Below are 13587 nucleotides of genomic sequence, written 5' to 3' on the forward strand. Positions count from 1 at the left end.
TTCATGCCAGTTTGCCTTCATTTTCTTACCTTGAATGACCTTGTCTTTGCCTGGAAAACTACTAGGTTCAAGCTCAGCAGTCTTCCCCTCTATACAGCTCTCTAATTAGCAGGCTATGTTCCCATAGTATCTTATGCACATTGATTATGATGCCCTTCTATTACAGTGTCTATGCCTTTGCTGACCACCAGACTGTGACCTTCTTGAGGCAACTTGTCTTATTGATTATGGTAGCCCCACTGCCTGCTACAGTCCTTAGCATATAGTAGGCACTTATTCAATATTTGTTGAATGCATTAATATCATTATCATGCACCAAATTGTTTCCTTAAAGCAATAAATATTTCATTTTATCATGTTAAAAATTAGATGAGGGCCCAAGACTCTGGATTATTGTGAATAATAACACCAATCCATCAAGTATAATATTAATGACTTTATATTAGATAGCCATTTTTCATTTCCAAAGCAATCAGCAGTAACTGCTATAATTAAGCACTCTAATCTTTAAGGTTATTAAGTGTGAAATTAAGCTGAAGTCATCCAAGGGACAGCAGGTGAACATTGTTTTAGGAAATGAATGTTTGTGTATGGTTTTTTTAAGAGACACATAGGTCGTAGTATATTAACTGCATTTTTTTTCTATAATACTCTTACTATGTTCCCAAATACAGCACATCTCCCCTGACCCACCCACACACATATACATGCCAACCTTTCTCTTCACCTATTGTCCACAAAATGAATATCCAAAGGAAATAGAGATTTTTGTGTCGAGTTACCCATAATACAAAAGATACTTATATGAGCACTATTTGAAATGTTCTCTGAAACCCTTCACAAAATCTTCTTATGAACTTGGTCCCATATTGAATCTCTAGAGGGCACTATTCAGTCTGAAGGGCAACTGACATGGCCACACTCAAGAAAAGGACAGTAAATAGAAAATCTTGTCACTTTGGAGAAGTATCTTGGTTTCTCAGTATCTTAGGCATCAGGTGGCCATTTTGTAAATCTTTGACTCTTCATGCTAAGTGTTATGGAAGTGGAATGAAGAACATTTCGGCATCCCATAACACCCCTTCTGGTGGTAACACATTGACCTTCAAGGTACCCTAATACTAAACCACAAGTATATGTAGGAAGCAGACCAAAAGTGCTCATCTCTTACATTGATAAATATGATGCAGTTGTGCCCATTCTTCCACCAGTGAAGCTTTATTACACTTACATATTTAGACAGGAAGTGATCCTTTAGTATATATGGAAGACATTACCAATCAATCATGACATTTTCCCATTGAGCATGGGAAAGCCAGATATTAACAAGCAACCAGAACTGGCTTTCAAGAAAGTATAAAGTATTCATTTTTTATTTTTATTCTGGTGCATAAGAATACATTTTCAAATAAGAAAATAAATCCTGGGGTGCCTGGGTGGCTCAGTGGGTTAATCCTCTGCCTTTGGCTCAGGTCATGATCTCAGGGTCCTGGGATGGAGCCCTGCACTGGGCTCTCTGTTCAACAGGGAGCCTGCTCCCCACCCCCCCTTTCCCTGCCTGCCTCTCTGCCTACTTGTGATCTCTGTCTGTCAAATAAATAAATAAATAATCTAAAAAAAAAAAAAAAAAGGAAAGAAATCCTAATTACTGTGAAGGAAATCCAACAAATACTAATTGGGGTATTTTGAACATGGACTCAATGTCCATTTCACCCTCTTTTCGCTTGTTGTCTTCCACTAAATAGTCTGGAAAGCTAAAAGTTATAATTCCATACTACCTTGTAATTAGAATGTAGCCATGTGACCTAGGTGCCCTGGAGTTGCAACTTAGGTGCCCTAGGTTGGCCCTGGAGGAGACTTGAATATTAAAATGAGAAACTTGAGGCTGTGGCCTCCAAAAGACAACAGTTTTTTGTTTGTTTGTTTTTGTTTTTTAAGATTTACTTATTTTAATGGGGGGGGGGAAGCAGAGGGAGAGGAAGAGAGAGAGTCTTCAGATTTCCAGTGGACTCCCTGCTGAGCGAGGAACCCAACCGGGGGTTCAATCCCATGACCCTGAGATCATGACTGAGCCAAAATTAAGATTCAGACAGTCAACTGACTGAACCAACCAGGTGCCCCTAAAAGAAAACTGTTCTTATGTGCACAGTTGAGTTAGAAGCTGGTTCTTCTGGATTTGCTGTGGTGGAAGTTGTGGTCTTCGTATGTAAGCATGCTCAGTGCTAAGTTTGGGGCTGCAGTTGCATTGGTTTATTCGAATAGTCTATGGCATGAACTCGGCATTTCTCGTACCCTCATTGTTTCTGGCTAAGTAACAGCCAAGCCTGCATCTCTAGCCCTCCCGGAGATTTGTGAACTACCGAAAATCCCTTCTAATTCAACAAATCAGAGTGTTCTCTACTGTTTATAACCAAGAATTCTGCATGTGTTTTTGTGAACCAATCACATACATATTCTCTCCCTGTTCTTTGGTCTATTATAGAAACAGAGATATACAGTAAACACAAAAAGAAAAAAAAAAACATGTCCTTGAAATTTTCTAATTAAAATGGAAAAAGCGTAGGGAGATATGGGAAGTAATGGGGTCAAAGTTTGAAGCTATAGTCCTTCCCTGATCTCCTATCCCAAATACTCATCAAACTATTTGTAACTGAGAACAAGAGGGAGAAACAAATGAGCAACTTGCTTCACTGTGAGTGTCACTGGCTGGGTCTCTTCTGAAAATAGAGAGGAGCTCTGAGCTTTATTTTTTATCCATTAAGTGTCAAAGGATCTAACATTAATATTCATGAGCATGTATAATAGAACAATAGAGCAGTTTCATGCAAAAGGAAATTAGATTCTGCATGATAACTATGTAACATACACACTTGGTAACTGTAATACAACATCATGTCCTCAACTCTGACTCAGACAGGAAGCGGTTAATGAGGAGACTTAAAGCTCTTCTCTGATTAAAAATTAGCTCAAGGACAACATACATAGGAAGATAAATAATATATGTAATGCCTTTGTTGAATTGTTCATAGCACTTTACATAAAGACTTACCTGATTCCTTTCCTATTTCATGGAATTCATTTATTTTAATTAATGTATACCCTAGGCATTCCAGGCTATATAACTGGAACATAGGGTGCTAAACTTACCTGGAGAAGACTGTAAATAGTAGCTGCAAAATTTATGTGTAGAATTCCATATGCCGTAGAAATATGAGAAATATGAGATCCGGCTTTGATGAATTATCTGACCACACTCAAGCATGGAGTGTAATAACCTTCATATAAAAATTCTATTAAACTCCCTTAAAAGGATTATACGTTCTCGAATTTTAACAAATCTGCGCGTCCATCTATCTGTTTCTCTACGTAGAAAGCACGGTGTGCTGGAAAGAACATGGGCTTTGAAATCAAATAGAACCATGTTTGCATTCCACTGCTGCCATTTACTAGCTCTGTGCCTGTGATCATGTTACTTAATTTCTCTGCACATGATTGCATAACAGAAGAAGTAATACCCACTTTTTAGAGTTTAGATGTTAATATTTCTTTTCCCTTTTTCCCTAAATGCTACATCCACCTCTGGCCCCTCAGACTTTCTAGAAAACACTCGTTTCATTAATCTATTAACCAGTTTTAAAAAGTAAACATTTATTGCATGCATATGTTTATTTATATGTATAGATACATGACACCCTAAAAATAAACTCATAAAATACTTAAATATACATTTGTAACTAGGAAACATCTACTAAGAACATTCGTAACTAGGAAACATCTACTAAGAACATTAATGATTTTGCTCCTGCTTGTCATCTGACTTTACAGAGTACTGACTTTATTAAGTTAAGTGAGAACCTGAAATTTTTTACTCAGAGACCATATTGAATTACTCTAGACTCTGTTTAGGAAATGTAAAACTGTAAGAATTAAGTGCTATTTTGAAACTCAAAAACTTTATCTGTGACTAACAGACAAATTAGAATATACTCTTGTAAAGAGAGCTCAGCTCAAATAAATAGACATGTTTCATTAATAATGGAATTTTAAATAATCCTGATTAATAAGTAGTTTTACATATGTCTGATTATCAGTTTAACAACATGACACATTTGGACATATATGGCATATGTAATGCTTTTATTGAACTGTTTCTAGCATTCTATTTTAACAATTAGACATTCTCTTTCCTTAGAGAAAAAGTATATTAGAGAAAAATAAAAGAATATACATGAGTGTTGTAATTTAGATTAGTCCCAGTCATTAGGGGACAGAGCCAGATGGAGTAGTAGATAGAAAGACGGGGGTCAATGTGAACATACACAGTTTTCAGTTTTATAATTTTTACTTAATTCTTTTTTTCTTTTTCGATTCCCGTTCTCTGCTGGTGACCTCCATCTTGTCAACTGTTCTTTGTGCATCCTAATCGCAAGTATTTCAAAGTCTCTCTCTTAACTATAATATCTGGATGTCCTGTGGATCAAGGTTTCTATCATCACTTTTTTTCCTATTGATTTTGACTGTTAAATTTTGTCAACTGGTATGGCTGGCATGTTTTTTATTATCCTCATTATTACGTAGTGGACAACGTCTATGAAAGTTGTAGAGAGAATTTCAGGCTCTGAATGATTTTGTGTTCGCGCAGAGAGCATTTACTTTAGATTACGGCAGGCAGGCGGAGTAAAAGGGCAGCTTAATCCAGGCTGATAGGAAACTGACGGGAAGCCGTGTTTCAATCTTTGTAAGGACCATAGATTTGCGATTTGCGTTCAGCCTTATTTTAGCCATGTAGCCTCTCAGGAATCTCGGCTGATAGTCTGGGGGTGTTTGTTACGGCCTTTCCTCCTTTGTGGACCCTGAACTCTATTTTCTGTCTCCCCACTTCTGTGAAACTCTAAAAGCTCTGTTCAGCGGCTCCGTCTCAACTCCTCTCTCTTTGTCTCAACGCCACCCTTCCCGGCTTCCCCCCTCACAGGGATCTACTGTAAGTTGGTGAATACCTTAGAGGACGAAGTCACACCAAATGTTGGGCTCCTTATCCTACACATTCCTTCTCTCCAGGATCTTGGACTCTCAAGTCTAGCTACGTGGCTAGTTCTCTGATGCCTTCAAAGAACTCGTGTCCATTTTTTCCAGATTTTCTAGTTGTTTTCAGTGGGAAGGTTGGTCTGAAGCAAGCTAATCCATCCTAACTAGAAGGTTCCTATGCTTCTGTGTGTATTTATGGAGATATAGACAACTCTTGCTAACACAGAGTTTGACGAACCAATTTTCAAATTAATTATAGTTTAAAAATAATGAAAAGTAGGGGCACCTGGGTGGCTCAGTGGGTTAAAGCCTCTGCCTTCGGCACAGGTCATGATCCCAGGGTCCTGGGATCGAGCCCCGCATCCAGCTCTCTGCTCATCAGGGAGCCTGCTTCCTCCTCTCTCTGTCTCTGCCTGCCTCTCTGCCTACTTGTGATCTCTGTCTGTCAAATAAATAAATAAAATCTTTTAAAAAAATAAGGAAAAGTATGTTTAAAATATAATAATAATAAAAACATAAAAATAATAATTTAAAAATATTTCAAGTGTTTTCATAGTAGAAGAGGTTGTTGGTGCCATTTAGAAAACAGCATAACCTACATAATATTGTTGTAACATGGGATCATTCTCTACCTTCAAAAAACTATCTAAACATTCTCTCTCCTGTAAACAGCCTCTTCTGAGTTCTAAGCGATCGATAGCCAGGCAAATAGTGAAGGCAAGAGGGAGCTAAAGAAGGAGCTTCCAATACCAGAGCTAGGACTAAGATGCTGAATGAATTAGAGGAAGAGAGAAAGGGACAAAAGGACACATGAAACTAGAGTTACATCTCTGCCCTACTTGTTTCCTGTTTTGATATGTTCAAAAAAAAAAAAAAAAAAAGGCCAAAATCTCAGCTAAGAAATACCAATAACAGACATTTAAGTAGAGTAACTGTTGGCAATTGTTTTTGTCAAGAAACTTCTTTGATGTTTTCCATTCTTAAATACTTCTTCTTGATTTGTTTCACATATTTGGATTCAGATTTAGAAGTATGTGTATCCCTAAATATGATTACATTGGTGACTTTAGGATTACATTAAATCTATTTTAGAACACATTTGTAAGTTTTTCTTTTTTCATATATGCATGCAGGATTTAAGCAACTCATTTAAGCCAAAGAAAGGAGTTGACTCTTTTTTAAAAGAAGGCGTATGACAAAATGAAACTAAAAATATATGTATCAGAAGCTACGTTTCATGTTTCACAGTCTTGAATGAGTCATTAGATCAGTGTCCTAATCAGGAATACAAAAATAATATACAGAGAAAGCACATGAGTCTAACAGGACAGACACACTGCGCAGCTCCAGGAGGCACCAAGTATGGGCTGTGTGCGTGATGTTTTCTCAAGTATTATAGGGCAGAAGCCCTGTGTCTAAGGTTAACATCTAGTTGGTTGGTTCTCGGTCCTGTCCGTTAGAATCCTCTAGTAAGCCTTTCAAAACAATTGACTCCAGACCTACTAATTGAAATCTGAGAGATGGGACCCAAATATCTGTCTATATTTTTAAAAGTTACCCCAGTGTTTTTGCAGCAGAGCCAAGTTTGGAAACTTCTGGTTGAATTCATTCCCACCTTCGTTTCTAAGATGCTGTTACAGATTTAAACTTTGTTGTTCTCAGACACCACCTTCAATTAATGGCCTTTTTCATCTTATCTCAATAATCCATTTTAATCCTTGATTAATTTTATCACAAAAATTTTTTATAGCTTATCCAATAACATTCAGCTGGAAATCAAGTTTTTTTAAAGTCTTTTAATAAAACGATGAAGACAGATCATACTTCTATAATTTCTTATTTTTACATATAAAATATTTTAAGTATGTACAACATCACATGTGTATAAAATTTCCATCCACTATTGTATATTTATCTATTCTTTTATTTCTGGCCGTGTTTTTCTTTTTTTATTATAGTTTGTGGGTAGGTTTTTAGTTATGTAAGAATCTAGAAATATAGTATCTTCATACTGAATTGACCTTTCTAAAGAATAAATTTTGTCTTTTTTGAGTAATACTTCCTATCTTAAATCTGTACTTGTTATTATTAGTATAGCGGCTTCAACCTTTTTTTAGCTAGTATTTTCATGGTATATTCTCTGCCATCCTTTTAGTTTCAGATTTTTGGATTAATATTTTTATAGAGTCTAAGAATCTTAGATGTTTAAATGGAAATATGTAGACCACTTACATATAATGGAATTATGATATATTCAATTTAAATCTATTACCTTACTATTCTTGGGTGTTATCAGTTTTTTGTTCTTTCTTGTTTTCTTTTGGGTTAATCAATTATTTTTTATCATTCTGTTTTCCTTTTCTTAGTTTACTGACTGTATATTTTTTGCTACTACTTTACTGTACTGTAGATACGATGAAAGGCACTTTGACTTATTAGCGTCCGTCCTAAGTAATCTTAACACCTCACAGACAGTAAAAGAACCTATTAATACTTTAAGTCCATTTACCAACCTTTTACCTTTTCACTATTATTGCTATGTATTTTCACTTTATATAATTTCAATGTCACAGATATTGCTGTCAGTGGTTTAAACATCTATATTCATTTAGATCAATCTTCTTATCTTTCTGGAGCTCTTCATTCTTTCATGCAGTACCGTGTGTCCATGCAGGCTTATTTTCCTGTTGCTTAAAGAAACTTTTTGGTTTTTTTCTATGTGGGCCTGTTGGCAACGAAGCCTTTCAGTTTATATTTATTTGAGAAGTCTGTACCTTTCATTCCAAAATTATTTTTTGAAAGAAATGTTCTTAAGAGATTTAAAAAATAATCCTCAGGGCAAATCTTTCTCCTGATTATAGGATTCTTTTGTTCTTTCAGGTTGAGTGAGGTGTCATTGACATAGAGAACTGTATACATTTAAGGTATACAGCATAATGACAACTTGCACTGTGAAGTAATTATCCAATAAGTGACATCCATTACCTCATACAAATATTTTTAAAAGGCTTTTTTCCTTGTGATAAGAACTTTTAGGACTTACTCTTTTAGAAAACTTCAAATAGGAGCGCCTGGGTGGCTCAGTTGGTTAAGCCTCTGCCTTCAGCTCAAGTCATGATCCCAGGGTCCTGGGATTGAGCCCCACATCAGGCTCCCTGCTCAGCAGGGAGTCTGCTTCTCCTTCTCCCTCTGCCCCTCTGCCTGCTTGGAGGTCTCTCTCTCTCTCTCACTCTCTCTTTCTTAAATAAAATGTTTAAAAAAAAAAAGAAATTTTCAAATATATCCGGTGACAGTTTTAACTGTAGTTATCATGTTGTACATTATATCCCTGGTACTTATTTATCTCATAATTGCAATTCGTACCTTTTGACCACTTTATCCAATTCCTCACCTACCCTCTCTCTTCCTCTTTTGGAAAGCAAAAATCTGATCTCTTTTGTTTTTAGATTTCACATATTAGTGACAGTCTTACAATATTTGTCTTTCTCTGGTTTATTTCCCTTAGCATAATACCATCAAGGTCCTTCCATGTTGTTTAGTATGGCAGGATTTCCTTCTTTTTTTGCTGCTGGTATATATATATATACCATAATTTCTTCATCCATTCATTTGTCAGTGGTCACTTAGGTTGTTTCTATGTCTTGGCTATCGTAAATAATATTTTTTGTCTTACCCTTGCCCCTTTGAAGGTCACATGACTTTTTTTCATCTAGCCGCTTTTAAAAATTTCCTTTGTCTTTGATTTTCAGCAGTTTCACTCCATTGTGACTAAATATGGTTTTTCTTGACCTTATGTTGCTTGGGGTTTATAAATCTTCTTGGATCTGTGGCCTGATATGTATTTTCTGTTTGTTTTTCTGTGTGTGCTTCAGTTTGGGTCTTTTTTTTTTTCAGAGTAACAGAATTCATTGTTTTTGCACCACACCCAGTGCTCCATGCAATCCGTGCCCTCCTTAATACCCACCACCTGGCTCCCCCAACCTCCCACCCCCGCCCCTTCAGAACCCTCAGATTGTTTTTCAGAGTCCACAGTCTCTCATGGTTCACCTCCCCTTCCAATTTCCCTCAACTCCCTTCTCCTCTCCATCTCCCTATGTCCTCCATGTTATTTGTTTTGCTCCACAAATAAGTGAAACCGTATGATAATTGACTCTCTCTGCATGACTTATTTCACTCAGCATAATCTCTTCCAGTCCCGTCCATGCTGCTACAAAAGTTGGGTATTCATCCTTTCTGATGGAGGCACAATGCTCCATACTGTATATGGACCACATCTTCCTTATCCATTCGTAGTTTGGGTCTTTTTTAACTGATCCATTTTCTGTGTTACTGTGTTCTGTCTAAACGTCAAAACCCAGTCTTTGCTTTCTTTATTTCAGTGATAGTATTTTTCAGTTTTAGAATTTCCATTTGGGGGCGCCTGGGTGGCTCAGTGGGTTAAGGCCTCTGCCTTCCGCTCAGGTCGTGATCTCAGGGTCCTGGGATCGCTCCCCGCGTCGGGCTCTCTGCTCTGGTGGGGAGCCTGCTTCCCCCTCTCTCTCTGCCTGCCTCTCTGCCTACTTGTGATCTCTCTCTCTGTCAAATAAATAAATAAAATGTTAAAAAAAAAAAGAATTTCCATTTGATTTTTCATACTTTCTCTGGTGAAAACTTAATTTTCTTTTCCATTTCCTTCAAGATATTTACGATTGCTTTAAAAATCTTTGTACAATAATCCTCTCATGCCTGGAAATTTTCTTTGAGTGATAACCAAGGCTTTTGGTAAAGTTATATAGGTTGTAGATAGTTTTCTCTCTCTATAGAGAAGATTCACTCTTCTGGAGAGAAATTAGAATGAAATGATTATCTCAATCCAATAAGATATGGAGATGACCTGAATTTTAGGCTTGTCAATTTCCAATTTGCTTTTATTACTAGATGAGATAGGCTTACTAGGTTCTCAATTGTCAACTGAAAGCCTGGATTTAATCAGCCGTAACTTCCATGGTAGATCCCTGACTGAAATTCTTGTCCCTCTAGCCTATCAGACTGTGAAATCTATAGTATAGCAGGTTTCTGCTTGGTTTCTTTCCAATTTTGCCCTCACACAGTTTCGTATTTGGCAAATGCTCAAGAGCAAAACTCACCTGGTGACTGGATTGACCTTTCTACGGTCCCTTGATAGGTGTAGATCCCTTCCCGCAGCCTTAGTTCCTTTAGTATTCCACATGCCATTTTTCTTCTCCCTAGCCTACCACATTCTTTTCACTCCTTTCAATAATCTCCATACTACCTGTACTGAATTCAAAGCCTCTCTATTACTCCTTTCCTACTCAATGTTTCCCAGTTCCTATGCCTAGTTGCTAGCATCCCAGTGCCCACAGACCAACCCATTTTCTTTCATTAACCCCTACATGAATTTGCCCTTCCAATTCTTTATACATAGCCCCATTTCCTTCAGTCTTTCCAAGTCTCTCTGGCCATTTCTTTAAATCCCAGTCTTTCCCAGCAGATAATGAGGGGGTTGTTTAGCATCAGTACCCCACAAAGTCCTATGAAGTAGCTAGCACTGTCTGATACGTAGTAGTTTCTCAACAAATATCTGTTCTTTGCACAAGTCAATGAATGGCAGACAGTGTAAGTTTCTAGGCCTGGGGAACACTTTAATTCCAAAATTTCTCAAAGATGAGCAGAAATCAATCAAAAAGAATGTTATGGAAGGCAGTGGAGAGGGAAAAAAAAATTTCTGTCTTTGCCTTTTCTTGAGTATTAAGCTCTTGGAATGGTAATTATTTTCACTTTATTATATCCCATAATATATCTTGATACAAGAATGAATATAAAATCGTGTTTGAATGTTTGCCTGTTCCTTGTGTCTTGATTAAACATTTGAAAATTTGTATAAATAGGTAAGTCAGAGGCTTAACTTCTTTTGAATAATTTTTTTTCTTTTACTGATCATATCTGCAGGTGTTCAGTGTTCCAAGTAAACATATCAAATAGTGTAAGAACATTATATTTGCATAACTGAAACTCGTGCTTTTTGATTTGCATATGACTATCAGCCTTCCACAGAATTCCCAACCAGTCAGATATGCCTGCAACAAAGAAAGACTGGCTGAAGGTGTTAAGACTCCCTTCTTTATCCAACATTTACACAGTTTAGTATTATAACTGTTAATGTGTGTTCAGAGCGCCTATCAAAATTATTTAAGGGGATACACACAAAAGCATAGGGAAGGCCGACTTCACATCAGTGGAATCTGGAATATGTCAGATACCAAAAGAATTAAGAAAGAGTATTTACAGTTTCCCACGCTTATGACTATTAGTCCTCAGTTTCCTGAGAGGATGGTAAGGTAAGTCGGGCAGGAAATTGTTAATATGACCATTCCAAACACAACTGTTTCAAAGTGACCTCTCTCCCTCTCTCTTTTCCTCTCTCTCTCTCCCTCTCTCTTACTTTCTTTCTGTGGTAACCATAACAACCAGGTCCTTTCAGAGAGGTCAATTACTAAAAACAGCATGATCCATACATCACATAATATGATCATCTATAAAGTATACTTTGGACTGCTCATTTTTTACAGAAATTGGTTTAAGGCTGTGGAAATTTCTGAAATTGGAGGTTAAAATAAAAGAAGAAAAATATATAGGTGTTTCTAAAAAGTCAAATGGAGATGACACATTAGAACATAAACGGCCAGTTCTAATTTTGAACCTGTTATTCATAACCACCGGGGTTGGGTACACAGTTTATCCTCAAACAAAACTATAATGATGGCTAATTTCGGAAAAAATATTTTAAATGTTATTAAGAGTATTTATTGAAACTAACAAGAAAAGAGACTTCTTTATGCCTCTAACAATATGTGCTATGTGCCTTCAAGAATATTTGACAGAAAAGTTGATAGGTGGAATTGTCATCAGGAGGCCAGTCCTGCCACTCACCAGCTAAATGACTTTGGGAAATCCCTTAATGTCCCTGAGTCTCAGAATTTCAATTTTTGAAATGAAGATTCTGAGGCCTACTTCAAAGGTTGACTCTCAAGGTCAAAGATGTTCATACTACGTGTGAACATCAACAGTAAAATCCCCGTAAGACGAAACACAGGGTAGTAACTAAAAGTGAATATTTGGGGTTAGGCTGGCCCAGGTTAAAATCTGTAGTAGCTATTAACTGCTGCCAAGTTGCTTAATTGGTGAAATCTTCAGTTTCTTACCTACAAAATGAAAATGAGTAATTCTCAGCTCTTAAGAGATTATCTCACACGTGAAATTCTAGGCAAGATATCTTATTACTAATATTATACAAGCATGATTCTTACGCAACATATAGTCCATGTAAGCATAATATGCATATAATACTGATGGCAATGCAGTGACCATCATTACTATATTAAAACTACCACTTGCGTTATATAAAAATGGTAGCTTTGAGTTATACAATCTGGGAATAAAGCCCTGGAGAATGTTAAATATCCAAAGGGTTTGGCATGGCTATGGCTTATTAGAGGAGGGAAGTAAAGATAAGAGATTTATTTTACAAAATTTTAAAAATCTATCACTTTTAAGCCATTGGTTTAAATGAATTAAATACATTGATTATAACATAGAATTGGATCTCGGTCTGTGTTAATAGTAATACCAAAGGAATTTTACTCCATTCTCCCTTTTTAACTATATTAAATGAAGAAATTAATGAATAATATTGCATGGCCTTTGCTTAGATCAAAGCAAATATTAAAAATAGCTAGGCCACAGTATCTTACTTTAAGGTGGGATTTTGCAGAAATTTTTCAGGGATCAAACTGAGATGAAATAAGCTGAACCCAACTTAATCTAATTGAAAAACATTAGTCTCTAATTTTTCTAAAGTTACATTTACTTTTTGTGAACTGATCATTGCTTCTCTGAGACCAGGCATCAGGGAGGATAAGACTGAAAAAGGATCAGATCACTGACTCTCATCCTAGTTATTCATCATTATATAGAAAACAAAACCCTTTATATTGCTCCCAGTAATTTTAACTAACAAAAATCACAAGCAGTTCTGAGCTTCAGATTAGCACCAGTATCTCTGAACAGAGGCCTCACTAATGTCAAGAGAAGAATAAATATCCCTGTAGATCATTTGTCCTACTCTAGAAAACTCTTAAAACCCTTTTATTTTGAAGCCCTTTCCTCTAGATGAGATTGAAGTTTGATACTTCTAAGCCTCTGAGATTGGACAGAAGGCTAAGACAGGTTCAGATGCAGGTAACTTGGAGTAAGAATTGCATGCTTGAAGGTTCCTATTTTGAGTGTATGTGTATGAAAGGGATAGCAACGTCCTTGTCGAAAGAGATGGGGTCTGAGTTAGAAGACTCACAAAGAGCACCGCCATCTTGTTTTCTCCATTAGCAGAGTAAGAGTGACCATTGAGCGAGCACATTAAGATATCACTAAGCCAAGGTTGTGAACAATACATGTGTAATGCACACATCTTCACAGTGGTTTCATTTTCTCAGTGGTGCTCAAAATTCCAGTAATAGGAGGGATAAAATCAGAAAGGTTATTTCGAGTCTGGGTCTTGCAGAGTAG

The sequence above is a fragment of the Martes martes genome (genome assembly GCF_963455335.1).
Source record: "Martes martes genome assembly, chromosome: 5".
NCBI classification, from domain to species: Eukaryota; Metazoa; Chordata; class Mammalia; order Carnivora; family Mustelidae; genus Martes; species Martes martes.